General features: G+C 42.8%; 2 protein-coding genes across 3 annotated transcripts in view; both read left to right on the top strand.

Annotated features, from left to right (window-relative positions):
• Positions 1-27500, top strand: part of rps7 (ribosomal protein S7) — a 355408-nt gene that overhangs the window by 70601 nt on the left and 257307 nt on the right. The gene's annotated exons all lie outside the window — the stretch shown is intronic.
• The window catches only part of hivep2a (HIVEP zinc finger 2a), a 122138-nt gene that overhangs the window by 8532 nt on the left and 86106 nt on the right, over positions 1-27500 (top strand). For both annotated transcript variants that reach the window (XM_078275057.1, XM_078275058.1), the window contains exon 2: positions 8415-8460. The gene's annotated coding sequence lies outside the window, so the exon portion shown is untranslated. The remainder of the gene's footprint in view (positions 1-8414; positions 8461-27500) is intronic.

Raw genomic sequence — 27500 nt, 5'->3', positions numbered from 1 at the left:
CTTTGTATTGTGGCTTTCTTTGCCTCACCCAGTCTGTTATTGTAACATATCAAGACACCTCAGAGTGGATTACTACAGCCAAATAATAGCTGCATCGCAACACAATGCACCTGCAACACTGCGTGCACGGATTCTCCAGAATGAAGTGAATGAGCTTCCATCCAGAGAGCAGCGAATTCAGAGGATTAAAAGAGGATTTCAAGCTTCACACTGAACTGATCCACAGTTCATCTCGCTGAATGAATTGTGCAGCTTTTTAATCAGAATCAGAATCAGAATCAGCTTTATTGGCCAGGTTTGAGTAGACAAACAAGGAATTAGACTCTGGTTAATCTTTGCTCTCAAAGTACAACAATTAACATATTAAGAATGAAAACAGAGATGACGGTAAGAATATTTAAAAAAAAAAAAATAGTGTACAGTATAACAATACAAGAATTTACAATTTTACAAAGAAATATACAAAAGAGAGGGAAGGAATAGTGCAATATCGGTCAATAGACTGAGATTTTAGGATTTAAATATTGGTACAGTGCAAGGCAGATCAGTGCAATGGTAATATATTAATAATAATATTGTAATTGTAGGATTGAAATGAGTATAGATGAGCAGAACAGTGGTGGTTGACTGTTCAGTGTGAGGGTGGGGGGCTATTTCTGAGTGACTGCTTGGGGAAAGAAGCTGTCTTTGTGTCGGCTGGTTTCGGCGAACAGTGCCCGGTATCGCCGACCAGAGGGAAGGAGGTTGAACAGTTTGTGACCAGGATGTGAGGGGGGTCTGCAGAGGTTTTTGCTGCCGATTACCTGACCCTGGACCGGTACAGGTCCTGGATGGAGGGAAGGTCAGTTCCAATGATCCTCTCTGAAGAACCTAATTGTCCGTTGCAGTCTGGCCCTGTCCCGTTTGGGTGGCTGACCCAAACCAGACGGTGATGGAGGTGCAGATGATAGACTGAATGATGGCTGAGTAGAAAGTGGTCAGCGGCTCCTTAGGCAGATTAAACTTCCTTAGCTGTCGCAGGAAGTATAACCTCTGCTGGGCCTTTTTCTGGACAGAGTCAATGTTGGGGAGACCATTTTAGGTCCTGTGAGATGGTTGATCCCAGGAACCTAAAGGAATCCACACTGGACACTGTGTCGTTCTGGATGGTGAGGGGGGGGGGGACTTCTCCTGAAGTCCACTGTCATCTCCACAGTCTTCTTGGAGTGATGTGTGTGTGTGTGTGTGTGTGTGTCTGTGTGTGCATGCGTGCTTGTGTGTGTGCGTGCGTGTGTGTGTGCGTGCTTGTGTGTGTGCGTGTGTGCGTGCGTGTGTGTGTGTGTGTGCGTACATGCTTGTTTGTGTGCGTGCGTGTGTGTGTGCGTACATGCTTGTGTGTGTGATCACCTGAGAGCTGTAGAGGAACCTGAGAGCGCTCCACTAACCGAGGTTCAGACAGCGACGTCTAAATTATTGAGATACACACTCACACAGAAAGCTAATGAGTTGGTTGCCCGGCTTCTCCTGATAAATAGTTTTTTTTATAACTGGTTGGATATACAGGAAACACAGCTGGAGGAGAGGAGGGGAAGAGATAAGGAAGAGAGGGAAAGGTGGAGAAGAGGAGCAAAAGCTAGAAAGTGAGCGTGAGGAAAATACAATAGAAAAGGAAGAAGGCGAAAAAGGGGTCGGGAGATGAGATAACGGATGAGGGGATGAGATATGAAGAGAGAGGAGAAAGGAAGAAAAGAAAAGAAAAAGAGAGGAGACAAGAGTAGAACATGGGAGGAATGAAAGGAAAGGTTTGATGAGCCGTAAGAGAGGAGGCAAGAGCAGAAGGGAGGAAATAGGAGGAGAGCAAACAAGAGTCAAGTAAAGATGTGAGGAGAAAAATGAAAGGAAGCAAGAGGAGAGAAGAGGAAAAGTGGAAAGGAGAAAAGAGGAGTGGAAACAAGTGGAGAGGAGAGAAGAAGAGAGGAAACAAGGAGAGGGCAGCAGATGTTAAGGAGGAAAAAAAACAATAGGCGAGGAGAAGAGAGAAAAGGAAAGGAAAGGAAACGAGAGGAACTGATGAAACCATTGGAGAGAAGAGGAAAGGAAGAGAAGAGAGGAAACAAAAGGAGAGGACAGATGAGGCGCGGGAAGGAAACGAGTTGAGGAGAAGAGAGAAAAGGAGAGGAAACAAGAGTAGGGACGAGGAAATGAGAGGAGAGGAAACAAAAAAGGAAAAAGGAGAGGATAGGATGATGAAGGAGGAGGAGAAAGAGGAGGAAGAGAAGAGGACGAGGAGTAACAGAGAGCAGGAAGAGGAGAGGAGATAGAATGAGAGGTTTCCAAGCTGTACCAACAGGGGAGTGTATCTATTCTGTCAGCTGCTGACACATTTCTCATTTGAAGGACTTTGCTCAGTAGGTTGTGTGTGTGTGTGTGTGTGTGTGTGTGTGTGTGTGTGCGTGCATGTGTGTTCTCTGCTTGTTGTCCTCAGCTGTGCAAAAGGAAACTCCCTCTCTTAGCCCATACAACCTCTAAGATGAGGACTGTTTTTTGTATCCCTCAACCAATCAGTCATCATCACCTTGCCGCCGACTGTTGCTCCACATCAGGCAATATGACTTTAGTCAAAGCGATGCGCCGATGTCAGGTGTATGCGTGTGTGTGTGTGTGTGTGTTTGGCTATTTAAATTGGACAGCGAGATGATGGAGAGATAAAGAGGGAGAGAGAGAGAGAGAGAGAGAGAGAGAGAGAGAGAGAGAGAGAGAGAAAGAGATAGACAAACAAATACAAAGAGAGAGACCTTTACCCGCACTGTCTGGCCTACTTTCTCAACAGCTTGTAATTAGTCTCACTTCATGCATTTATGCATCAGACAGTAAAGCTAAATCAGTGTTTTGTAATCTGAAAATCCCAACGGACACAACCAACATTCGGTTTCCCCTTTACTGTACACTGTCTGTGAATGGGACGTGAATCAAATGCAGTGTAACTCCGAACATACGACATATGCATAGAAATACTACTACATATACAGTTGGTTTGTGGTTAACACAAGCTTAAGAGAATTTTATGTTTTGTTCTACGATATAAAATAAGTCAGCAAATACCACACTTTTGAATTTTGAAGCTTTTAAATGTCTTATAAAAGAAGGGTAGCTAACAAGTGGCTAAATTAGACCGCAGATGTTGTTGGGGGCATTAAACTTCATCATGCCAAACACGCATTAAATGGGGTGATGTTAACGTCATGTGACCGTGGTGTAGTTCATTTATAGCCTATAACGTTAGCTTTTTGCGTCTGCCGATTGCATTTACGCTTCCAAAATTATAAAAGTGGCGTTGATATGTGAAGATTATCTTGCTGAACAAAATGTGTAAGTATCATAAACTTGGGTTTGCCACAGAGTTTATCAATCTGCAATAATCCAAAACCCAATGGAAAAATCCCATTGGCTTTTTGTCGAGGTAAACAGGGCCATGCTAACTTCCGGCTAGGCCTACAAAAATATGTCATCCCTGCAGCACTCTATTCCTCCCTGTGATAGGCTGTTTAAAACTAATGGCTCTAAGCAGGTCTATACTTACGTTACGTAGACCAACTTTTAGTGAACAGTAGTAGGCTCTCATATACAAAGCTAATCTAGCTAATCTTGTTGACAAATGCTTTTCCTATAACTCTCCCAGTGGTTCAGAAGAAAGCAACATGTGAAGCAGCAGCAGTAGGAACTTTCTGGTTTGCATTAGCAATATTTATTGACCTGGGTCCCACTTGATGAAAAGCTCTTTAAGGTAAATACTCTAAAATGTTGTGACAGCTTGTTGCTATCTTGCCAAGATTGAGGTAAGAACATGTCCAAAAGATGCAGAGGGAAACTGCTAGCCAAACGAGACATTAAAGTGTTGTATCCTCGTAGCTAACAAGCTAGCCACAAATTACCTGGGATCTGTCAGTTAGCTTCATGATGAGAAGCAAAGACACTGGGCCCTGCTGTTTAAGCTAGCACCTTGCTAACTAAGTAAGCTAACGGACCAGAAATCACGGTCTTTGTTTTTTGTTTCTGCAAGTATTAAATACATGACATGTCACTTTTAAATATGGCTTTTGGATAGACCTTTTTCACAGTGGACGTCTTGACTTGTCATAGTAGGAAAAAAACACATGTGAAGCTAGTTTAGTTAACAATGGCTCAGTTCCATTAAGTGTCCCAGTAAGGCAGTATGACAACATTCACAATACAAGCACCTTTGACTTAACGCACCTTTGACCTAACGCACATAAATGGAATTTAGTCTTTTAAATGTCATCAGTTACACTTGCGCTTTTCCTACTATGACAAGCCAAAAGGTCTGCTGTGAGGAGTGCACAGACAGCAGTTTCCCCCAGGCTTTCTGTTTCGGTGCTTATAAACCAAACACTCGTCGGACAAACCGAGCACAGAGATGAGACTGCTATCAGTCTTCTCATCTGACTCTTGGTAAGAAAGTTTATTTCTTTATGCTAAGAGAGACTAACAGATCTCTTTTTGTTTTAGCCGAGAGCAATGTCAGCTAAAAGCTAACAAATAGCAATCTGGCAAACCTTGAGTTTTGGTTCTTTGGATATTCATAACTTGTGTTACCTAACATTGCTGAGAGCTACACAGATTTGATACTGAATTCAGATTTAATAAAATGCTATCTAATCCAATTGACAGCTCCTACACAACCATTTTAAAGGTCCAATGTGTGGGAATTTCTCCCATCTAGCGTTGAGATCATATATCATCAATCAACTCTCTCGCACCACGCTGTTCAAAGTACGTATTACAGCTACGGTAGCCTTCACGCTTCAAATGGCCGGTCTCTTGCTCTTTTCAATATCCTTTTTCTTTTTCTGGGCGAAGAAGAAGACTCCTGTTCCTGAAATATGGATTTTGAATACGTGTGGTCCTCCATGTTTCCTTCTTCAAACTTGCCGGGGCCGGGAAGCTACGATACCCGTTAGCATCGTTAGCAGCACCTGTGAGTTTATCATGTGACAGCCAAAACGTGAAAGGTGGAGCAGTATGTCCTGTATGTCCCTTACCGGCTAACATATTTTAAGATGGAGCATGAATATGGAGCGTCTACCCCAGTTCATGCAAACGCAAATGTCAAATTTCAAGCCAATAGGAATACTTGGAATTGATGGTGGAGGTAAATATTCATGAAAAAGGACAAGTTAGTGAACGGGCAACACAGATTTTGATAATGAACAACTAAACATGTTACACACTGGACCTTTAAGGTTAGTTTTTTCTTATTAATAGCTGGATAACTGCTCAAATGTAGGTGACATGACATCATATTCCCAGCAGCTCAGGTGTACGTATGATTAATGTGTCAGTCATCTAAAATACAAAAAACCTCAAGTCTTTCACTCTCAATCTACTGCCGCTATTTTGCACCGACATTCAACAGTCATACGGGGAGAAATACACTCTGTTTGTACCCACAGGAATGAAACCAGAACTGAAATACGTTAAGTGTGAAAAGTGTTACTTTCTCTGTGGGAAACTCTCACTTTTTTGCTTGCAGTAACCCATAGCGTACTACTACGTACGTAAAACCCAGCTGAACGCACCTAGCTCAGGATTTTCTATGAGGGGATGTCCAGTGGCATTTTGGGAAATGTAGGAAATCTAACTGACGCACATGAGAAAGGTTTGGGGAAAGTAGGTGATTCAAAAATGGCAAATTAAATGAATCTGCACATTAAGGTTAAGGTAAGGTAACTTTATTGTCCCCGAGGGGCAATTGTTTGTACAGCCAGCAGACAGACATAAAGACAAGACACACAACAATACAGCAAAACATGAAATACCCACAGTATAATAAAATACATACATTTAAAACAGTTCTGGCAAATTGTTTAAAATGGAAATGGAAGTCGGGATAAAAGACTTTCTGAGTCTATTGGACCTACATCTGGACATGGAGTACCTAAGGCCTGAGGGAAGTAACTTAAACTGGCAGGACAAAGGATGGCTAGGGTCAGCAGCAATGGATTGGGCCTTCTTTGCCACTCTGTTGGAGTAGATGTGGGAGAGAGTGGGGAGGTTCATGCCTGCAATCTTGCCACATGTCCTAACGTCACAGACTGATTATCTCATAAGTATATGTGAGGGTTTGTTTTTCTTTAACTGCGGCGTCAAAATCTCTTTATATTATATATCTATTTATATTGTTCGAATAAAGCGGTACTTAGAAATATTTAGTTTGAATCTTTTTTTAAACTGTTAAAATCAACAACGACAAAAAAACGGACAAAAAAGTGATTATAAAAATACCATTTGCATTTGTCATTTAGCAGTTTCATTGTTATTTTTAATTACTTTAAGGAACAGTGACATATAATCAGAAATCTCTCAAATCTACTCTTCACTCTTTACTTGTAGAACCATTTTCTGAGCTGCAAGACGATCAGTTACTGTCAGCTTATGAACTGATCTGTTTAAAAAAAAAAAGGTGTATCTAAGTTAGAAGTCAATTAAAATAAAAGGTATTAATGCATCTTGAATGTACATCACTATGTTGAACTTGGTGTGCCGTTCCCAGTCTCTGCTGCCCAGTCTGATATGATCTGCCACGGTGGAGTGAGCAGCAGCACAATTAAACTGCTGTAGGTTTAGGTTGAGTTATTTGCATATCCATACAAAAGATAAGACTTCAAAAAAATATCAGGGGATGAAAAGACATCCAATCTCAGCGGGGGAGACAGAACAGAAACCCCAACGGGCTTACAGAAACAAGTGACTAAAGAAAACTGAAAACCAAGATGACAAACGGATGACACGAGGGATCTGAAACACTAAGACGGAATATCGTCTTGTTTTTCATTTGGTTATTGTTGGATTCATCGAAGGGTTTGAAATGTTAGTGTCAAACACTCAGGAGCCGCAAAACAAATAAAAAATCAACAGAGACTTTGGTGTTTTCAGAAAATTTTAGATTGCAAGCCACAAGGATCAGTATTGTCACCTTTGTTGTCGCAAATGTATTTTACAAAAACAACCCCCCCCTGTCATAAATTGAAATACTACATCTATATTTATATGCAGAGAGAGTCTCGTGACCTTTTGACCTTTTAAAACTATTAAGAATATGCTCACAATTTATTTAGGAGGTCCAAATCATTTTGGCCATATATTAGTTATGGACCCAACCCTGTCATGTATGTATTCTCATGGTGGTTCATAAAATATCAGTGCATTTTTTTTTGCACAACAGTCATTTGAAAATTGCGTGAGCATCAATACATTTATTCTGAAAAGGTTAATTCAAAAATCATGTTACGTCTTAAAAAGTGTACTGTGGTGTATATGATGTACGTCTTAAGAGAACGGTTGACTCGGTACACGTGTCATTAACCCCTAGGTTCATTTTGCGCCGGAATTGTCCTTTAAATGTACTGTGGTGTGTATGATGTACGTCTTAAATGTACTGTGTTGTGTTGCACTTTGGGATATAACCCGGGCTCGATGCTAATTTTTTTAATGCCCTTAAAAAGTTCTAAATAATGATTTTTTTAAAAATGTTCTAGTGAATAGTTCCACTGCAACCACAAGACACCATCAAATTGGGTTTCAAAGAAAGAACTAAAAAATGTCAAGTGTCACCACACTGACATTTAGGAGTGCATAAAGAACTTTAGGGTTAGGGTTTAGGGTTAGGGTTAGGGTTTAGGGTTAGGTGTGTTCGGATCCCAGAAGCCTCCCCACGCGTCCGATGACTACGTGGTTGAAATGGAGACTAACGGTGTGCACGGGCCTAACCCTAACGTTAGGTTATTCCCTAGGGCTGGGCAATCATTTTAAATGATAATTTATCATCTTTCAATGGACTCATTTCGTGATATCGTGATATACAGTTACGTTGTCTAAATTGATAAAAACAAGCACATTCTAACGCTAATTTTCTCAGAAAATCTGCATTGTGAGGGGAATATTTGGAGGAATGCAGATTTGTTTTAACGTCACACTGTTTTTGTGCATGCATGTTAACATAGTCAGTATATAGCTGGAAAGAAATATAGATTTTTTTCTCTCCATAATTTCACTGTTTACCACATTATTGATGATAATTTATCTAAAATCTCATTGTAAAATCTTTTTTGTGAAAGCACCGACTGTAAACCCTACACTATCGTTGCAATATCGCTATTGATGTACTTGGTCAAGAATATCGTGATATCTGATTTTCTCCATATCGCCCGGCCCTATTATTTGCACACATGCTCCTTTTATTGGCACGCTCGCACTGTCTCACCCTGGATATACCAGGACTCCTCATGACTACAGTAAAGGAGGAAGCCATGTGAAATGCAAATGGCCTCACAGTACACATACTGTGTACAACAGGTGGAGTTACATTAAAGTACCATGCGTCTTCATAATGCTTTCTCTCTCTCTTTCTCCCCCAGCGGCTGTGACCAGTTTGTGGACTGGACCGGAGGACAGCTACATCAGGTAGGACCCATTAAACTAGGAAGGAACCCCTGTCTGCTTTGCACATTTTAGCTCCAGCCCAAAAACTGATAGAGAAGTCATAAGTAGGTAGTTGGTTGTTTAGAGACAGTGTTGTGTTGGAGGAATTAAATTAGTTTCACAGTTTAATGCTGCAGACGGAGTGTCGGTATGCCAGCTGTAGTAAAACAGGCATAATCCATGAATCAGGAGAGATTGGGATGCATTTAACTGTTCCCAATATGTAAGAATATGCACAGTTCTGCCAGCCTCTTTTAACAAAGATGACAGGAGTCACCATGATGAAAACATCGACTTTCATTTTTTTTTTTTTACAACAATTTATAACAATGTTTTAGCCTGGTTGACACCAGACCCACTCTCAGGTCTGGGCAAGGTTCATTTGCAGCACATTTCCAAAGGGGCGTCACCAACGGACGCCGCTCAACGGCCTCTGGGCGCAACTGGCTAGTCCTTCAACCAATCAGACCAACGATCTGGGTGACGTAGCAGCGACAGCGGCATCAACGGGTCGCTGCGCTTCGGTGGCCGCCATGTTGAATGTAAACAAAAAGCTGCTTGGTCGCTTCTCTATCGTCTCCCTCAACGGTTGTGATTGGTGCCTCGATTTGGAAAAATTGGAAATGGGCTTGAATGGGCTCATGGCCGGACGGACTTGCAGAGCAAATCTCTAATTTAATATTAGGACATTTAATATTCCTATTAATAATAGGAAACAAAAAAATCTTTTTTTAATAAGCAGCTTTTAATAATTTAGCGTTATAATGTTTTGTGATATGTCGAGATAAAGTGATTCGTTGTTATAACAAATATAATCTTCATAGACACATGGATGTAGGTTTTGGTGTCGGAAGTGTTCGGTTTTCCGTTTGTAGTCAGTTTGTAGTCCGTGTATTCTTGACCAATCGCATTTGAGCGGGCTTTGGTTGCATGCAGATTAACGGTCCGTGTGGAGAGCAAAAGAGGCGGAACGCATTGACTGAAATGCAATCTCGGAACCCATCACCTGGCGACGATTTAGCTTTTTATTAGCTTTTTTTAAATAGAGATTGTAAAACAGTCTGGTCGTAGACGTTGTCTCCCAACTCCATTCTCACGTCTCAAGTTGCCAATTGGACTGTAAACAATGAACAGCGCACGGAAGCAGCGCTATCCGTTATCCGGATATCTGCTGGCTACACTGGAACCCCCCGAAATATTGACTGTTGCCCCCAGAGGCTAAATCGTTTAGCCGATAGCCGACGGGAGCTGAGATTGTAACCAAAACAAACCCAAAAAAACCTGAAAAATCTGGTACATGTATGTAGTATTAACAAGAAAAATGGGCCATGATAACATAAAATGAACACATAACAAACTAATAATGAATAAAATATAGTTTCTATCATGGTGGCAGCCATATGCTATACAGTAGGCTTTTGTGTTGGAGCTAGAATAACAGAAGTGCCCGACGACACACCGACCACATGCGTGTAATCATTTCTTAGGTTTTGTTGTCTCATTGCCAAGAAACTGTTTAGTCATTTCAACATGACGAATGATGAAATGATGACATGGTCATGAAAAAACATTGTGATATCTTATAAAGCAGCTGACAAAATAGTTATTCTGAGCAAACAGCTTATTACAGTCAGCTGACTTTATAGGATGGGGTTCTTAATTAATCCTTAAGAAATCCTGAGAAAGTTTGTTTTGTCATGAACAGGACTCTGTAACGAGTAACTAAAATCTTGGGTCCTGCCCCTTCTGATCGGTTGCTTTTTCTAAACCACAAAGTGAACCGGCTCACCTGTTAAATATTGACACTGGTGAAAAATCCTGGTCCTTAATGCAGATTTGATTCCTGAGCTTGTACAGCTGCCACCGCTGTATTTAAAAAAAACCCCAAAAAAAACAATGTAGAATTCCAGGTTGAAAATAAGCTTTTTAAACTTCACGGAGCAACGCATTCTCATGAATTTATGCACACCAATTCGTAGGATGTCTTACAAAACTAGGCATCGGCCGGCTACAGAGCTCTGTGAGTGAGCAAAACTGGCGAGGTCAAGGGTCAGAGAGGTCTGAGCATTTTAAAAACGAGTATATGAAAGCACTACCATCCCCCACAACGATCACCAAGGATCATGTCGGTGAGAAGGGACACATTGCGTTTTGAATCACAAAAGAGAGAACAGAGAAAGTAGAAGTGGCAGAATGAAGCGACAGATAAAGAGAAATGGACTGTTACAGCAGCGACTATAAACAGATGTAGGATTAAACATGAAGAACGATGTGTGTAATGGCTGCTGTGCTGAAGATTAGGCTTGAAAAAACGGACGGATGCAAGAAAGAGGAAAAGTGATGTTGTGAAGTCTGGTCTTTGGCTCTTTTTGCTTTTGAAATGCGTGATGGCTGCAGAAGAATCAGCGTTGTGTGTGTGTGTGTGTGTGTGTGTGTGTTTGTGTGTTTGTGTTAGTGTGTGAGCAATGTCACTTCCTGTTCCTGTGAAACAGGCGGCTTCGTATTGAAGGCGCGATGAACTATGTCATGCAAACACCCTCGGTCTCTCTCTTTCTGTCTCCCCCTCGCTCTCATATCATGCCCGCTTCCTTGTTCTCATTCACAACTGTGTGTGTGTGTGTCTGTGTGTGTGTGTGTGTATGTGTGTGTGTGTGTGTGTGTGTTGTTGACTCAAGACAATGCACAGAAATAGATCATGTAAAGCCCAGATTACTATCTGCACCTCACAGACAAACGTGGGGTTTTAAACTTCATACCGCGTCATCTCTGTCACACACACACACACACACACACACACACACACACACACACACACACACACACACACACACACACACACACACACACACACACACACAGGATGTGCGTCAGCAGTGTTTGCAGACACATGGTGTAAAATTCATATGTTGTGTGTGTGTGTGTGTGTTAGGTGGGTTATGAGGACACAGCCTAGAAGGTGACAATTGTCAACGGCTGCTCCAAACTGAGACAAGCTGCTCAGGCAGACAGAGAGAGAAAGTATGTCTTCATGCCAACAAGTCATCCAAGTTAAACAAAGAAATGCGTCGTCTGTCCGTGCCGTCTAGGACGACACATCCAGGCGTTGTCGAATCATCCGGATGACATTATTTGTCTGTTGCTTCCAAAACTGTCAAATCCCAGTTGAAAAGTAATCTGTTTTATGATGTGACACTTTGGTTAAGGTTTGGTTAGGTTTAGGCACAAACACAACTTGGTAAAGTTTGTCCATCCCCAAACTTTACCAAGTTGTTTTTGGTTTGGGTTAAAATAAGTTTAGGGGACCTTCGTGGTCATGGTTACAGTCAAAAACAAAGTGGTTAGCGTTAGGGAAAGGTCGCGGCCGTGCTTTAAAACAATGTTTTGTTGATCCAGCCAACCCAGGCCCCAGTGGTGGAGTCTAATGTATTGTAGTGGGTATACTGTACTGTAAATGTATGTATGTATGTATGTATGTGTATATATATATATATATATATATATATATAGCTTGCGAGCTGGAAAAACCAAACTCTGTTCAGGCCAATCACATCGTGTATAGAGTCGGTGGGCGGGCTTATGGCTGCTGCTGCCGGGAACAACGGTCTTCTGGAAGACTTGGAGTTCAGCTTTTCTTTGAGAAAAGAACAAAGAACGGCACTGAAGTCATTCTTAAAAAAGGAAGATGTGTTCGGAGTTTTGCCGACTAGCTTCGCTATCTCCTTCGTGGCTCTGGTTGGTTGTAGCTCTATCCTATTGCGTGCAGAGGGAATTTGAAAGACAACCGTTTGTCACGCGCCTCGGATTGAGCTCCGTCAGTGGTTCCCAGACCCAACATCTGGATGTGGGTCTGGCTTGTCAGGCTAGTTATTTAGCCTTTGCGAAGAAAAAAACACAGATGACAATTCAAAATATATCTAATCTATAATGCAGAGTATGTTGTTACATGTCATTGTGCATTTTTAAGTGGGTATATGGAAATCCTGGAGCTTTTTTAGCAGGTATACTGCGTATACCTGCGTATCACGTAGACTACATCACTGCCAGGCCCCCAGGAAGTGAGTCGGGCTTTGAAGCCAATTTGACATAATGGCAAAACAGTGCAATTACAACTATGTATTTTCTAGCACTCCTTCCATTTCCCTAAGTGGCTTTGCCACTTGTCAGGCCGCCATTGTAAATAAGAACCTGTACTTAATAACTTGCCTGTAAAAAAAAAGAAAATAAATAAAAAGAAAATACTCCCAGCCTGTCATGTAATGCAATGGGGCCCAAAAAGACTGTTTCCCATAGACTTAGATAGAGAAAGAGACGTCTGTAAATCAGTGGATAATTTGATCCATTTGGTCCAATAACTTTTACAAGGTCTAGAAGAGCCACACAATTAAAAATAATTGAATCCCTATTCAAATTAGCGAGCGATAAAGCAGAAGTAGCCAGCTCGGCCAGCGGGGGGCTCGAGTGCGCCTGCTCTATGGGCTCCATGGTGCGGAAGCAGCACCGATCGTCAGGGGAAGTTCATACTTTGAAGTTGAAGTTTTTTGGCTGGCAGTGTTGCGCCACTGAGCAACTCTCATAGGAACAAACGGGGCTCTGCCTTGAATGCTGTATCCAGGTTGAATTCATACATCCATGATGCATCCAACCTTTACTCTGTGTGGCTTCTGTCGCTCTGTCACAACATCACATTACGGATAAAACTGACTAAATGAAGCACGTCACTGACAAATAGCTGAAATATAACTAAATGAAGTGAAATAACAAGAAATACAAGAGAGAGGGAGAGAGAGGGAGAGAGATGGAGGACCAAATGGATGCGGGACGCCATGGTAACAGCAGAGTCGGTACATTTAAGAGGTACACTGAAAATAAAGAAAACACTCACATCAGTCCCTGTTCTTCATTGATGGGCTAAAATCGACCAGAAAGTGAACTGAAACACACTTAGACACACACACAAACACACACACACACACACACACACACACACACACACACACACACACACACACACACACACACACACACACACAAACACATACACTCTCTCTCTCATTCACTTCCACACAATAGTATGTTCAAGTGAAAAAAATGCAGAAGGTAAAGAGGAAAGAGTGTATGTCCTGTTGCCATGGTGACCACGGCTCGGTGCGAAGGATGCAAGCTGTGCCCTTGACGGCTGTGCACACACACACACACACACACACACACACACACACACACACACACAAAGGGCAGAATGATGATCATTGACTAACAGCTGTGTCCAAATGAATGGCCTTTGGGTGAGCATCTTCTCTCTCCTAAACTCTGTGTGTGTGTGTGTGTGTGTGTGCGTGTGCGTGCGTGCATGTGTGCGAACTTGTGTGCCAGCGAGCGCACATGCCACAAGTGAGATAACAGAGCGGCAGAATTTAAATAGCATTATGGGATATGACTGTTGCCGAGACAACAGCAGTTACTTTGGTTCCCATTTCCTCCAGGTAACCAGAAGTCCACTGGCCTCTTTGTTTGTGCATTCAAATCACATGGAAAGTTGTGTGTGTGTCCGTGTGTGTGTGTGTGTGTGTGTGTGTGTGTGTGTGTGTGTGTTTGTGTGTGCGTGTGTGCAATAAGGAGCTTTGGTTTCGCTTCCGCCTCGTTCCTCATGCAAATGACGGCTTTGTTGCTTCTGCAGCCTGCACACTTCCTGTCCATGCTCTGTGAGTGTTTGTGTGTGTGTGAGAGAGACCGTACTGCACAATGTACAAGTGGTTGAGTGTGTACATTTCTGCATTTATATGTGTGTGTTTTATACAGTATATGTGTGTTTAATCTATGTGTATGTATGTGCGTTTGCATTCCTTTAGGCAGACTGTACGTCTGTTGTAATTTGGTGCACAAACATTTGCTAATAAGCGCTAAACTCAAAGTACAGCGGAGGATGAAGGGGATGTCAGGGGATGTATTTTTGCAGTGTTTTGGACATTACACGAACGTATAGACCTTTTTCACGGCAGACATGTTGACGTGTCATAGTAGGAAAAGCACAGGTGTATTCAAAACCATTAATGATTTGATCATTAATGTCAACTTGACCTGTTGCGGTGGAAACGCTTCCGCTTTCACGCACGGTCAGAGCGTCACCTGTGGCTGCGGCGTGACGCGGAGACCCATCAGCTGAAGGGCCATTCAGAGAAAGACAGGATGTCTGTGGGAGGAGGGATGGAGTGATGAATGGAGGAAGGACAGGGTCAAGGGAGGGAAGGAGGGATTGTAATCAGGCGCCCTCGCCTCCTCTGTCATCTCTCGTCTTTTCTCCTCTTCCATCCCTTTCAGCATCCTTCACTTTGTCATATTTCCTTTCCTCTCCTCCTCTCAGCTAACCTCTCACCTATTTTGTACTCCCCTTTTATCCTTTTCTTCTTCCGTGGTCTTCTTTTTTTCAACCTTCCCGTCCTCCTCCTGTTTTACTCCCACATCCCTCCATCCCGTCTTCCTTGTCTGCTTTCTCCCTAAATCTTCCTTCACACCTCCTCCTTATTTCCCTCTGCCCTCTGTTTGCTCCATCATCGCGTCCTTCCCTCTTCAGCTCCCCCCACACCCCCCTCTCCCCCCGTGTGCCACTTCCCCTTGCCTTTATCTTTAATCACTCCCTCCATCCCTCCACGATCTCCTCTGCCAGGGAGAAACAGGTGGCTCGCCTCTGCTGGCGCCACTTGGTGGCTTCCTGCCCGAAACAGAGAGAGAGAGGGAGAGAGGGAGGTAGAGAGGGAGGAAAGAGAGGTAGAGAGATTGTGGCCCATGTCAGTGCCCTGGCGTGGGGCTTGTACCGTGTGACGGACGGAAGGAGGAGGAGCCGGAGGAAGTGGAGGAGGAGGATGGGAGGAGAAGTCCGACCGAAGGCTGTGATTTTCTACACTGAGGGAGAGAAAGAGAGCAGCAGGTGCTTCGGTTTGAAGGACTCGTGCAGACGCACACATGCACTCGAAGATAAGAGCCACCGAGATATTTCTGTGCCCACACCAGCATGACATCATTTCCTGTCCTCGCGCTGGAAGTCAACATTGTAAAGAGCCTGTGGTGTGTGTCTCACCCTGGTACATCAGCTATTTTTTCTATGTTAGAGAGACACTCTTTCCTTTCTCTACTGCCCTTTTTTTTTTCTAATTTACCCTCTTTTCCGGAGTGTGCTCTTATGTCTCTTTTACATGAAAAACATTTGGCAGAGTGCATTCAGCCTCTGCAGAAACAAGAGCTCCATGCCATCCCAGTGCATCCCTCCCAAATATCATGTTTAGTGCTACAGTAAAAATGTTTTTTACCAACAAATTTTCCCTTCTCTTCTCTGCTCTTTTTGTATTCTCTTCCTCTAATCTTAATCTCATGCTGCAGTTTCTAAAAATTGACATATTTGGGGGGAAACGAGGGATTGGGCTCGTTCCTGTTTAGCCACTAGGATTAGCCGCTGCTACAGTGGCTAGCGATCTCCGGAGCTAACTCCATACGCGTGGCATTAAGACTGATTAGCTGCGTGCTAGCTCACTCATACTCAGGGTATTAAGGCTTAAAAAAAAACTAGCGCAGCTGGCTAGCACCTTGCGTCTCCCGTCTGTCAGGGGATTACCGCATGCTAATGGCGGTGGGCGCCGAGAGTGGCCTAGCGGGCTAAATATTAGCGCTTCAAAGAGGGAAAGTAAATCTGGCACGACCTGAAAACACATCCCTGCTGAATTTATTTGATGTCTGTCTTCTCTGCAGTCACAAGTGTTTAAGTGTGGAGAAATGTACGTTATACATATAATACCTGAGTGGGGGAAAATGCAAGACTAATGTCTACCCCTCCTAGACAGCTATCAGAGAGGTATACCTTTTAGCAATACATTAACCAACTGCAGAGGACTGTGGCTTTACTGGGCAGCTCCAAATTTGACTGTGTGGAACAGTAAGACTGTAAAAAGAAGCTTGCATGGCATTTAGTGGGATTTTGTTCTCCTCCTCCTCACCCTTCATCTTGTAAAACCCTTTGGAACCTGCACTGCATACACTTTCACATCCATCATGGTCGAGCTGCAAATCAAAAGCTCTTTCGCTCCAGCATTTTAGAAATTAGGGGAAGTAATTTAAGGAAAGCTCCAGCAAAAAAAATCCAAAACAGAGTTCAGAGTACTGCAAATGTAGCCAGCTTGGATTCACTGAGAATGGATTCTAGGAAATGTCAAAAAGTATCAAGAGCAAGAGAATTTACTTGCACTGTATTCAGGTCGTCTATAGGTTTTTGACGTATCTTAACTGTTTTTTTTGTGTCGTAAACATCATGTACTGGTTACAAAACCTTCCTTTTCCCGCTTTTGAGAAACCTAAATAGTTGGATATGGTGACTGTGGCATATACGCAGGTTTGTGATCCCTGTTTGCTCCGCAGTTGTATCTTCAACTTCAGTTACATAGTAAAAAATAAATAAATAGAATGCTGAATGATGCAAATATGACTTGACATGATGAAATTAAATTACCGGTGATCTTCTGAAAACTTCTGTATCTTCTGTAAAAAAATACATAACTAGGTTTCTCTCTGTTCCACGTGAACGTAAAACCAGAGAAAGTCCAAATCCAGGATGTTAGTCGACATGCAAACGCAGTCTTGTTTTAAACCGCGACCGTTACGTTTTCTGGTTCAGATATGGGGACAGAAAACGCTCCTGTGTCGTATTAAGCTGCCTACAACATGATAGGCGGCGAAACCACTCTGCGCCGGCCGTTCCATTGGTTTCCTACGGGGGGAGGTCGGTGCCGCCCAACTATGCGCTGCGCTACCCCCTGGCGTCGCTCAGCGCTCGGATTTTCCGCTTTGTGCTGCGCTCAAAGTTTAAATTATTTCAACTTTGACCTAGTTGCTGCTGACCTTTCAAAAGCGCAACCAATGAGATAACAGCATGTCGTTACCTAGCAACGAGAAATAGCTTCCTTGCCACCCTTGATGAGGAATACCTGCGCTGTGCTTTGCTCTGCGCCCTACCTAGCGGTGCGCAGAGAGCAAATCGCTTATCATGTGTAGGCGGCTTTAGAAGGTAGAAAAAACAACCTATCTGGTCGTATGGTTGCTGGGCTGTGATTATGGGGCGTGTTTCAACCGAACCACTCAACTGGATAGACCTCCAACCAATCAGAGCAACGGAGTATGTGACGTGTGTTGATCGACGCATAGTTGTCAACAGAACTCAACTGCACGCACGCTGGAAGAAGTAGAAGAAGAAGATGAGTGTAAACGATCTTTGCCGGTGTCGTAAAAACATCTTTCCGATCGACAAATGCCTTGATCGCGGTTCTCTGTTCCTCTTTTAAAATGAACGCGCTGTCGATATCTTCTATAACAGACGCCATGGCGGAATCTACACATCTCGATTCTCCAGCGGCAGCCATCTTTGTTGTAAACGAATTGAACCCAAGCGCTCTTTGGTGACGTGGTTGATTAGGTTACTGTTGATCATCTGTCCATCATCGTATAAAGCCCGCCCTGACAATTTGATTGGTCCAAACTGCTCTGGTTGGAGCATAGCTGCTCCACAACGGATCAAGTCCAGACCCAACTTCCCGACCTCAAATGTTGTGGGCGGGGCTAAGTTGGGCTGGCATCCAGGCTATATATTTGGAGGACTTGTCTTGGTCACGACAAGTTGACATTAAATTAGTTTGGGATGTCTTTGTAATGACAACTTGACATTAACCAGGATGACATTACCAGAGGATGTCTTTGTCATGACAACTTGACATAACATTTCTTTGGAGTGTCCTTATTAAGACAACTTAACATTAAACAGGATGACATTATGTCAACTTGTCATGACAAAGACAACTTCTGGTAATGTCACTTTGATTAATGTCAAGTTGTCATAATAGAGACGACCCAAACAATGTCAACTTGTCATGACAAAAACCGAATGACACTTAATGACAGAAGTCATAAACGTTTATGACTTGTTTATAACGTTTATGACACGTTCATGACAGTGTCATGTCATAGTTATGACAGTGTCATGTCATGTGTCTGAATTTCTTAATGCAACAACCGTCTCAGTGGATTTACAGCCACTGCAGTACAGAGCTGCTTATGCGGAAAAACAAACTGGACTTTTGAAATTCATCGTCTTCTACAAACAACAGCTCCACATCCAAATGGTGACGTTTCATTTCAAACCTATATTTTCCCATCCAACAGTTAAAGTGTTACACATCATGTCGGGAGAGATTTGACACGTTAGCTCGTGCATTATCCCTCACTTTTCTTACTGTCAGACTTTTCCCCCCTCACTCTCTATCTCTGACTCCCTCGCTCCTTTCATCCCTCTGAATGTTTCTCTACTTCCATCCCTCCCTCTGTCCCTTCGCCTCCTGTTTCATCCTCCACTCACTCTGATCCCCCCCGTCTCTTTCCTCCTCCCCTTCAAAGCTCTGTCTACATGTCTCTGGATTCAATCCTCCCCTCCCTTTCACCCCCCCCTCTGCTCTCCTCCCTTCTCTCCTCTGTTCTCGTCCTGTCTCGACTCGTCTCTTCCCAGTCTGTCTCTCCTCTTTCCTCTCCCTTCGTCTCCTCTTCCGGTTTTGCTTCTTGTTTCCTGTTTACTTTATTTGTCGTTCTTCTTACTGCTTGTCTTTGCCCTTTTCTGCTCCTTCTTTATTGTCCCCATATCTCTTTCTCTCCTCTCCACCTTAAATTCCTCTTCTTTTCCTTTCTGATACTCTCACTCAGCCTCCTAATCTGTCGTCCCATCCCTCTTCTCATGAACGTTCCTCCTGTCTTTCTTCCTCTCCTCTCCTTTACTGTTTCCCTCTCCTCCTCCCTTTTTCTCCTTCTTCCATTTCCTCCTTCCAGTCCTTCTCTTTTCATCTCCCTTTTCTCTTCTCCTTTTCGTCCTCTGGATTGGTTCTCCCCTCCCCACTGCTTCCTTTTCTTCTGTCCTTAAATCTAATCTCCGCTCCTTTTTTAATTTATACCTCCTGCTTTTCTCTGGCTTTGGTTCTTCTTTTCTCCTCCTCTCCTGTTGTTTCCTCTCCTCTCTTTGGTTCTTTATTTCCCCTCCCTTTTATACTTTTCATCTCACCTAATCTCGTGTCCTTTTTATCTTCCCTTCTCCTGTTTTCCTCTCTCATCCTTTCGTCTTCTTGCCTCTCCTCATCTCTTTCATCCCGATGTGCCAAAAGAAACCAGAAAACTCAAAACAGATCCTCCTTTTTTCTCACTCAGCTGTCAGCCGTACGATCTCTCTCTCTCTCTCTCTCTCTCTCTCTCTCTCTCTCTCTCTCTCTCTCTCTCTCTCTCCAGCTTCAGTCTCTTAACTGACAAATTAGAAGACACTTAGATATATTCACTGTTTGTTTTGAAAGTGTGTACCTGACGTGTGTTTCCATGCTGTGACACACACACACACACACACACACACACACACACACTCACACGGTGTCAGTGACAGGACTTGGCTAATAACGTGATGTTAGACTTCTCTAACTTAAACTACATAGGAGGATCAGCAGCAGCTGTCAGCCATGCGTGTGCGTGTGTGTGTGTGTTTGTGTATTTGTGTGTGTCTGATCTCTTGTTAGACTGCCCTAATGTGTGTGTGTGTGTGTGTGTGTGTGTGTGTGTGTGTGTGATCTCTTGTTAGACTGCCTTAATGTCATCAGTACATTTCTAATTCCCACTGGATGTTAGATGCAGAGACGTTGAGCTGAGGGCCAGAAATATCTATGCAAATATATTCCGATAAATCTCGTTTTTTTTTTGATTTTTTGAACATTGATTGTTTTTTTTCGTCTGCTATTTCACCACTAAATTCATTCCTGAGACTGTTTTATGCGAGAAATTAACGGTGTACAGTTTGAATATGGTCAGTTTTACAAAAATGTATGGCCAATTGCACATTTGCTCCGATATGTTGTCGGACTTGGAAGCTCCAGTCTTAGGTGACAGCCAGCTGGCGGTGGCCGGGATCGCTTGCTTACTGGTCGGCCAGTAATACTCACAGCCCCCCCTGTCAGCTGGAAGTGGTTTCAGACCCCCCCACCAGCCGTTGGGCCACGCCTCCTCATTTAAATTGACACCTGTCACTTCTAAATGAAAAGCTTAATGTTAAATCGAAATGTAAAAGGTGAATCTTAAAATGTCAATGTCAAATGTAATACGTAAAATTCAAAAGATAACATGTCAAATTGAAAATTGAAAATTATAAAGGCTAAAATAAAATGATTTCTTTTTTTCTATTTGAGATTTTAATTTCAGTATTTCCATTTAAGCTTTTACATTTCACATTTAATTATGGCATGATTTTTCCTAGTAGCGTAGTAAAATAATACTATTTTTAATTTGATCTTGCTTCGTTTTCTCTTTGGACTTTCAGTTTGAATTATGAATAAATATATCCTCCATAGGTTACGGAGATGAACATTTTACTTTGCAATGACCAAAGTCTGTCGACTCTTAAACACATTCCAGCGTTAGCAAAAGAATCGGCATCCTGTGGATGTCGTGTCTCTGACTGTGCAGCATTCAGGCATTTTATAGTTTTTACAACATTGATGTGTTTTTGAGTATGAAATCAGATGCCTTTGACAGCTTTGTGTCTCTATTTTGCTACTTAACTCTGTTGACACTGGCAGGCTGTAGCGTTGCAGATATACAGAGTATAGGATTCCGCTCAGGCCCTTAATTCATGTATGTATACACAGATTTGCATACGCAGAGACCTTATATACAGTCTATGGCAGCGACACACTTACAAACACACACACACACACACACACACACACACACACACACACACACACACACACACAGATACATACACAGTGTGTGCTGTACATGAACCCATTCACAGTTGGTCTTCACTCTCTTCACCAAACCAAACACTGTAATTTATCCCCCTCTCTCTCTCAGTCTGACCTCAGGCCGTTAAAGGTTTCCCGTTGGGTTTGTGGCGGGCAGAAATGTCAGAGCTGTGGATTCCAGCGGCGGGCAGAGAGCTGCTGTGTGGTGGCTTATTGCTATGCTATATGTGTTATGTTTCTGTCCGTGGGGTGCTGCTTTTTTTTAGGCAGCATGTAAGTGTACAGTACGCTGAAGTGAAGGCTGCTTGGGCCTGAGGATCTGAACTGATCTGAGCTGAACTGATCTGAGCTGAGCTGAGCTGAGGGATTCTGGAAAGACGAGAAGAATCTTTCCCACCTGTAGGGTTTGCTTTGGGAACGGATGCTACGAGACTCTTAAATCCTCATAACATCAACAACAACTAAAACACGTCGAAGGATATTACAGATCACTTGCGTGTCTTGGTTTAAGATCTGCAATGGGACAAAGATGGAGCATCACACAGTTTAAATAAAAATACACCTTAAACCACAGCTTAAACTGACGAAATAGTCTCAGCACAGGGCAATGCATTCCCACCTACGGCTTCATATGATATCGTACGAAAACCTTACGCACAACAAATCGTATGATATCGTACAAAATGATGGCGAGTGCCGGCTAGTCCCCTGACGGCCGGTCACATGACAGTTAAGTTAAGCAGTCTTTGCAGTTGAGTTTAGCCAACAAAAGGTGAGTGTCATTCGGCGACGACAGTTACATTTGGCCACAAAAACAACTAGTTAACATTAGAAAAAAGATTGTGGTTAGGGTTAGCAATAAAAGTAGTGCTCAAAGGACAATTCTGGCGCAAAATGAACCTAGGGGTTAATAACACGTGTACCGAGTCGACTGTTCTCTGGGATATGTTTTCATGCTAATCGAATGTGACCAGTTTTAGCGCAAACTGCTAATTAGCTTATGAAGCTGGTCGTCGGGGCACGCGGAAGTAAAAACAAGGCTCATAATAGCACCACACTCCAACGGTAGCACCTTGTTAGTGGTATAGAAATAGCGATTTCTTTTTAGTCCGTGTGCCCCGACGACTAGCTTCATAAGCTAATTAGCGGTTTGCGCTAAAACCGGTCACACTCCATTAGCATGAAAACAAGTCCCAGAGAACAGTCGACTCGGTACACGTGTTATTAGCAGAGAACGGTCGGTTAATGTGTTATTAACCCCTAGGTTCATTTTGCAATTGTCCTTTAACTTCTTCAAGTTCAAAAACTAGAAGAAAAAGCCCCTGTGTTTCGGATCTTCGCGGCCTTACACAGCGGCAGTCAGCGTGGCGCATACGATAATAAATACGTGGAATACATACGGATTACATTGCAGGAGTGCATTTCCTTTTGTAGGCATATGTACGAATTGTTCGTGAGAACAGTCTGCCCAGGGTCCATTTTCTGGAGCTGTTCTGGAGCTTTTGATCATATCAAACAACCATCATCAGCAGATGGAGTTTTGAAACTAATATTAGAAACACCACCCAAAATGGTCTGCTAAAAATAGTGTTTAAGTAGACTACATGGGGGGGGGGGGAATGGGTGTTTTTATCTATTAAAACAACCAACATAAATCTCATAGTGAAACTGGAGGCTAGTTCACAAGTTCACACAATATAACATTTGGACATCTGTGCAATTTGAATGGCTGCCTGTGATTCTGTGTAGGGAAAAAAAAGCATACAAAAATAGAGGCGGTTGTGTGGATGGATAGATTTGTAGAAATCAAAGGGAACCGGTTCCACGACGAGTGACGGGCAACTAAAACGCTCCTGAAAGCCTTCCACTAACGTCTGGCGGTGTGGATTACTCTCAAACCCAGAGGATGTGACATCATGTCCAGATGTTTCCAGCAGCTACACTGGAGCTCAGAATCAAAGAGCCAGCGCTTCTTTCCCAAGCTGCCATTTTGTAATCGTACAGGGAGGAATCCATGATGGAGGAGGAAACTTGAGAAAAAAAAAAAAAAAAAAAAGTCTCCCATCACTTTCATTTTCTCTACCTAGGAACAATGGAAAGTAATTCTGGGAAATGTAGGGGAAAAAACACACCCACACGCCTCTCCATCCAGGATCTCACCAACTTCTGAGCCTTTTTGGGGCCTTTTTTTTTTTTTTTTTTAGCACAAATTGCAAACATGTTTGTTTTGGTAGCAGAACACGCAACTGTTTGCATTGTCGCTGGATTCACGGGTCGTCTATACAGCCAAAGCTCAAGTGGTTACTGCCCAGTGGCTCAGCGCCTTGTCTGGTGTATTCATGCTCCTTCCTGACTGTCAAAGACTAAACAAATCTGTGCAAGTTGGTGCAAACAAAACAAAAATAACAAACAACAATAACAAAATAACCTTCTGTGACGGACTGAGCATTGAAGATTGAGTCTGAACTTTGGTAGTCAGAAGGTTACGTTTAGAAAAGCAGGCTTAATATTTAGTTGGAGGTTGCTGGTTTGAATCCCAGTAAATTGTGGTGTTACCGGAGAGCTGCTAGGTAGAAGTCTGTCTGTTAACACAAATCTGAAACTGTAACATTTTGTTGTATTTAGCTTCCAGGGAAACAATGCTTCTTTTTGGTTTCTTTTCTTTCATCCTCCTTTTTCCTCTCCTTTCCTCTCCTCTCCTCTCCTCTCCTCTCCTGGTAGTGTAGAGCCAGTTCTGGTTCTGGAAGGACTGGTTAAGGCCCAATTGGGGGTGGAACATTCCTACTACCAATTGATGGACAATTTGAGTTGTTTGTGGGCTGCAGGGGGGGGTGTTATGCTCTGTGGGGGAGGATGGAGAGTTGGTGGTTCATTTTTTATTATAAAAAACACATAATTGTTTGATAGGTTTTTATTTTTTTATTTATATATATTTTTTAGGTTTTTCTTTGTCTTGTATTTTTTTTGTTTTTGATTTCTGTGATTATGAACCTTCTCTAAAAATGGTCCAATAAGGGGACTTTGAAAACAAAAACCTCTCCTCTCCTGTCCTCTCTCGTCTCGTCTCCTCTCCTCTCTTGTCTCTCCTCTCCTCTCCTCTCTTGTCTCTCCTCTCCTCTCTTGTCTCTCCTCTCCTCTCCTCTCTTGTCTCTCCTCTCCTCTCTTGTCTCTCCTCTCCTCTCCTCTCTTGTCTCTCCTCTCCTCTCTTGTCTCTCCTCTCCTCTCCTCTCCTCTCCTCTCCTCTCCTCTCCTCTCTTGTCTCTCCTCTCCTCTCTTGTCTCTCCTCTCCTCTCCTCTCCTCTCCTCTCCTCTCCTCTCTTGTCTCTCCTCTCCTCTCCTCTCTTGTCTCTCCTCTCCTCTGCTCTCCTCTCCTCTCCTCTCCTCTCTTGTCTCTCCTCTCCTCTCGTGTCTCTCCTCTCCTCTCCTCTCCTCTCTTGTCTCTCCTCTCTTGTCTCTCCTCTCTTGTCTCTCCTCTCCTCTCCTCTCCTTTGTCTCTCCTCTCTTGTCTCTCCTCTCCTCTCTTGTCTCTCCTCTCCTCTCCTCTCTTGTCTCTCCTCTCCTCTCTTGTCTCTCCTCTCCTCTCTTCTCCTCTTTTGTCTCTCCTCTCCTCTCCTCCTGTTTCTCAGATGCTGCTCAGGGCCAGAGGAGTTATATTTAGCTCTCCTCTCTTCCTTCTTTCCCTCTGTTTCTGTGTTTTGCCCCTGCAAAGATGGCTTCATTAGCCATAGACCTCAGCATGAAAACACACACACACACACACACACACACACACACACACACACACACACTGGGGTATGGCAGGGGATGGAGTCTGTTACGTAAGAGCCTCTGTTATATAATTTGATGCATATTTGATGCTGAATGGCGCAGTGGCGATGTAGAATGGTGTGTGTGTGCGTGTGTGTGTGTGTGTGTAAAACCTGATTTTTATAGTTTGGCCTCTCTTTGCCCTCCCCGAGCTGTTGCGTCAAAGGGAAACCAAAAGGTGTTAGTTAAACAGTTAGGCACACAGAACTACTGTGTGTGTGTGTGCGTCTCGTTTTTTAAAATCTCAACATACCTCATATCTCAGAGTTAGAAGAAACGTCTTCTAACTCGTCTGCGTCTCCTTTTATCTTCATTTTCTCCTCTGCGATCGATATCAACCTAATCACGGGAATCAATGAAGGTTAATGTCTTTTACCTGGAATCGCCTCATCAGTGCATCTCACAGGAAGAAGCCTCATTATGTAGCACGTGCAGGAGGAAGGGCCGCAGACATTTCATTTTAGAGTTTTCAACTTTGTGCTAACGTGCAGCGCTGCAGCTGCTTTAAGGAATTGTATCTACTTTGAAGGCAGTAGTCTGCAGTACAAACAGCATGTTAGTCTATAATCCACAGGCATCAGGGGCAGAGGGGAGTGGGTATCTCAGACGCCCCATATCTTTTAGGCAGACTTTACTGTCTTACAGAGGGTTCTAAAACTAGATATTGGTATCATATGAAATTGAATAAAGCTCTAAAGTTAAACTGTAAGACATTTTTCTTTTCTTTTCTATTAGGTTAACTGTTATTCCAAAAACGGAAAATTCTGTAGATTTACATTGTATCCTCTGTACCTTTTAAGCGGACATTTCTGTTAATCCCAAAATCAGAATACGGAAAAACACCTGTGAATCATTACAGAAAATGTCTTCATATTAACACAACATATTAGCCCGTATTTCTACGGACTTTTCTAACAGTGTAGGCTAGTTTTTGGCGAGGGAAAAACTGACATGGCCATTTTTCAACGGGGTCCTTTGACCTCTCAACTCCAGATATAGATATAGTGGTGCTCATACGTTTATGAACCCATGCTAAAGTTGACTAAAAAGAGGAATAAAAAAAAATCATCTTTTGGAAATTGATCTTAATGCCTTAATTAAAAAAAAAAAAAAGAGGAAAAATCCAACCCTTAAGGACACCAATTTTCTTGTGAATGAATAATGTATCGTAAATAAATAAATGTTCTTCCTTAAAATACAGGGGGCATAAGTAAGTACACCCCTATGTTAAATTCCCATAGAGGCAGGCAGACTTTTACTTTGAAAGGCCAGTTATTTCATGGATCCTGATACAGGTCCCTTGGCCTTTGGAATTAAAATAGCCCCCCCCACATCATCACATACCCTTCACCATACCTAGAGACTGGCATGGGGTACTTTACATAAGATCATCTCTCAATGCAAATCAAACCAGCTATTAGGCTAACTGACATAAAACCATGCCAGTCTCTAGGTATGGTGAAGGGTATGTGATGATGTGGGGGGGCTATTTTAATTCCAAAGGCCAAGGGAGCTTTATCAGGATCATAGTATCCTGGATCCATGAAATAACTGGCCTTTCAAAATAAAAGTCTGCCTGCCTCTAAGGGAATTTAACATAGGGGTGTACTGACTTATGCCCCCTGTATTTTAAGGAAGAACATTTATTTATTGACGATACATTATTCATTCACAAATAAAATTGGTGTCCTTAAAGGTTGGATTTTTCCTCATTTTTTTTAATTAAGGCATTACGATCAATTTGTAAAAGATGATTTTTAGCATGGGTTCATAAACTTATGAGCACCACTGTAATTGTAAATGGGTTCTATAGGTACTTCCCTTTACAGACGTGCACACTTTATGATAATCAAATGCAGTGTTTCTTTGGCAACTCTTATGTTTTTCACAAATAGTTTACAGATTTTTAAGCATTTTACTATCAAATTTCTTGAAAAATAGTGAAAATAGCTAGTTTAAACATAGCAACTTTATCTGGCTCTATTTTCTGCTCAGTAAAGGCCAGCAGTGGCAGCTAACACTTCCTAGAAGCAGGCCTGGCACTCTGAGGTTGCTGGTTCAACTCCCAGTAGAGTTGCTAGCTCCCAGCAGCGCAGCGCTGGGGTTATTCTGGACAGCTCCCAGGTGGGAATGCGTGGAATTCCACCCCCCCCTCAGACATTTCCGAGCCATCTAAATGAAGCTTTTTACCGTCACGCTTCGAGTTTTCCGGGTTTCTGGGTCCCTTATCCTCGTTTGGCTGGTAAACAACCTGTTGTGGTTCTGTCGGGAAGCAGAGGGTGACTCGTCAGCTTCTAGCACTCCTTCATTTGTTTGTTTTTTCCTTTTCTTTAATTTCCCGCGGGGGGAAGTAAGTCACAGCGAGGTCGGATTCTGCCAAACCGAAGCAGCTGAAATGGAAAAAAACAAAAACCCCGA

The sequence above is a fragment of the Sander vitreus genome, chromosome 18 (genome assembly GCF_031162955.1).
Source record: "Sander vitreus isolate 19-12246 chromosome 18, sanVit1, whole genome shotgun sequence".
In the NCBI taxonomy this organism is placed as follows: domain Eukaryota; kingdom Metazoa; phylum Chordata; class Actinopteri; order Perciformes; family Percidae; genus Sander; species Sander vitreus.
The sequence above is the reverse complement of the archived record's forward strand: the minus strand, read 5'-3'. Positions and strand labels throughout refer to the sequence as shown.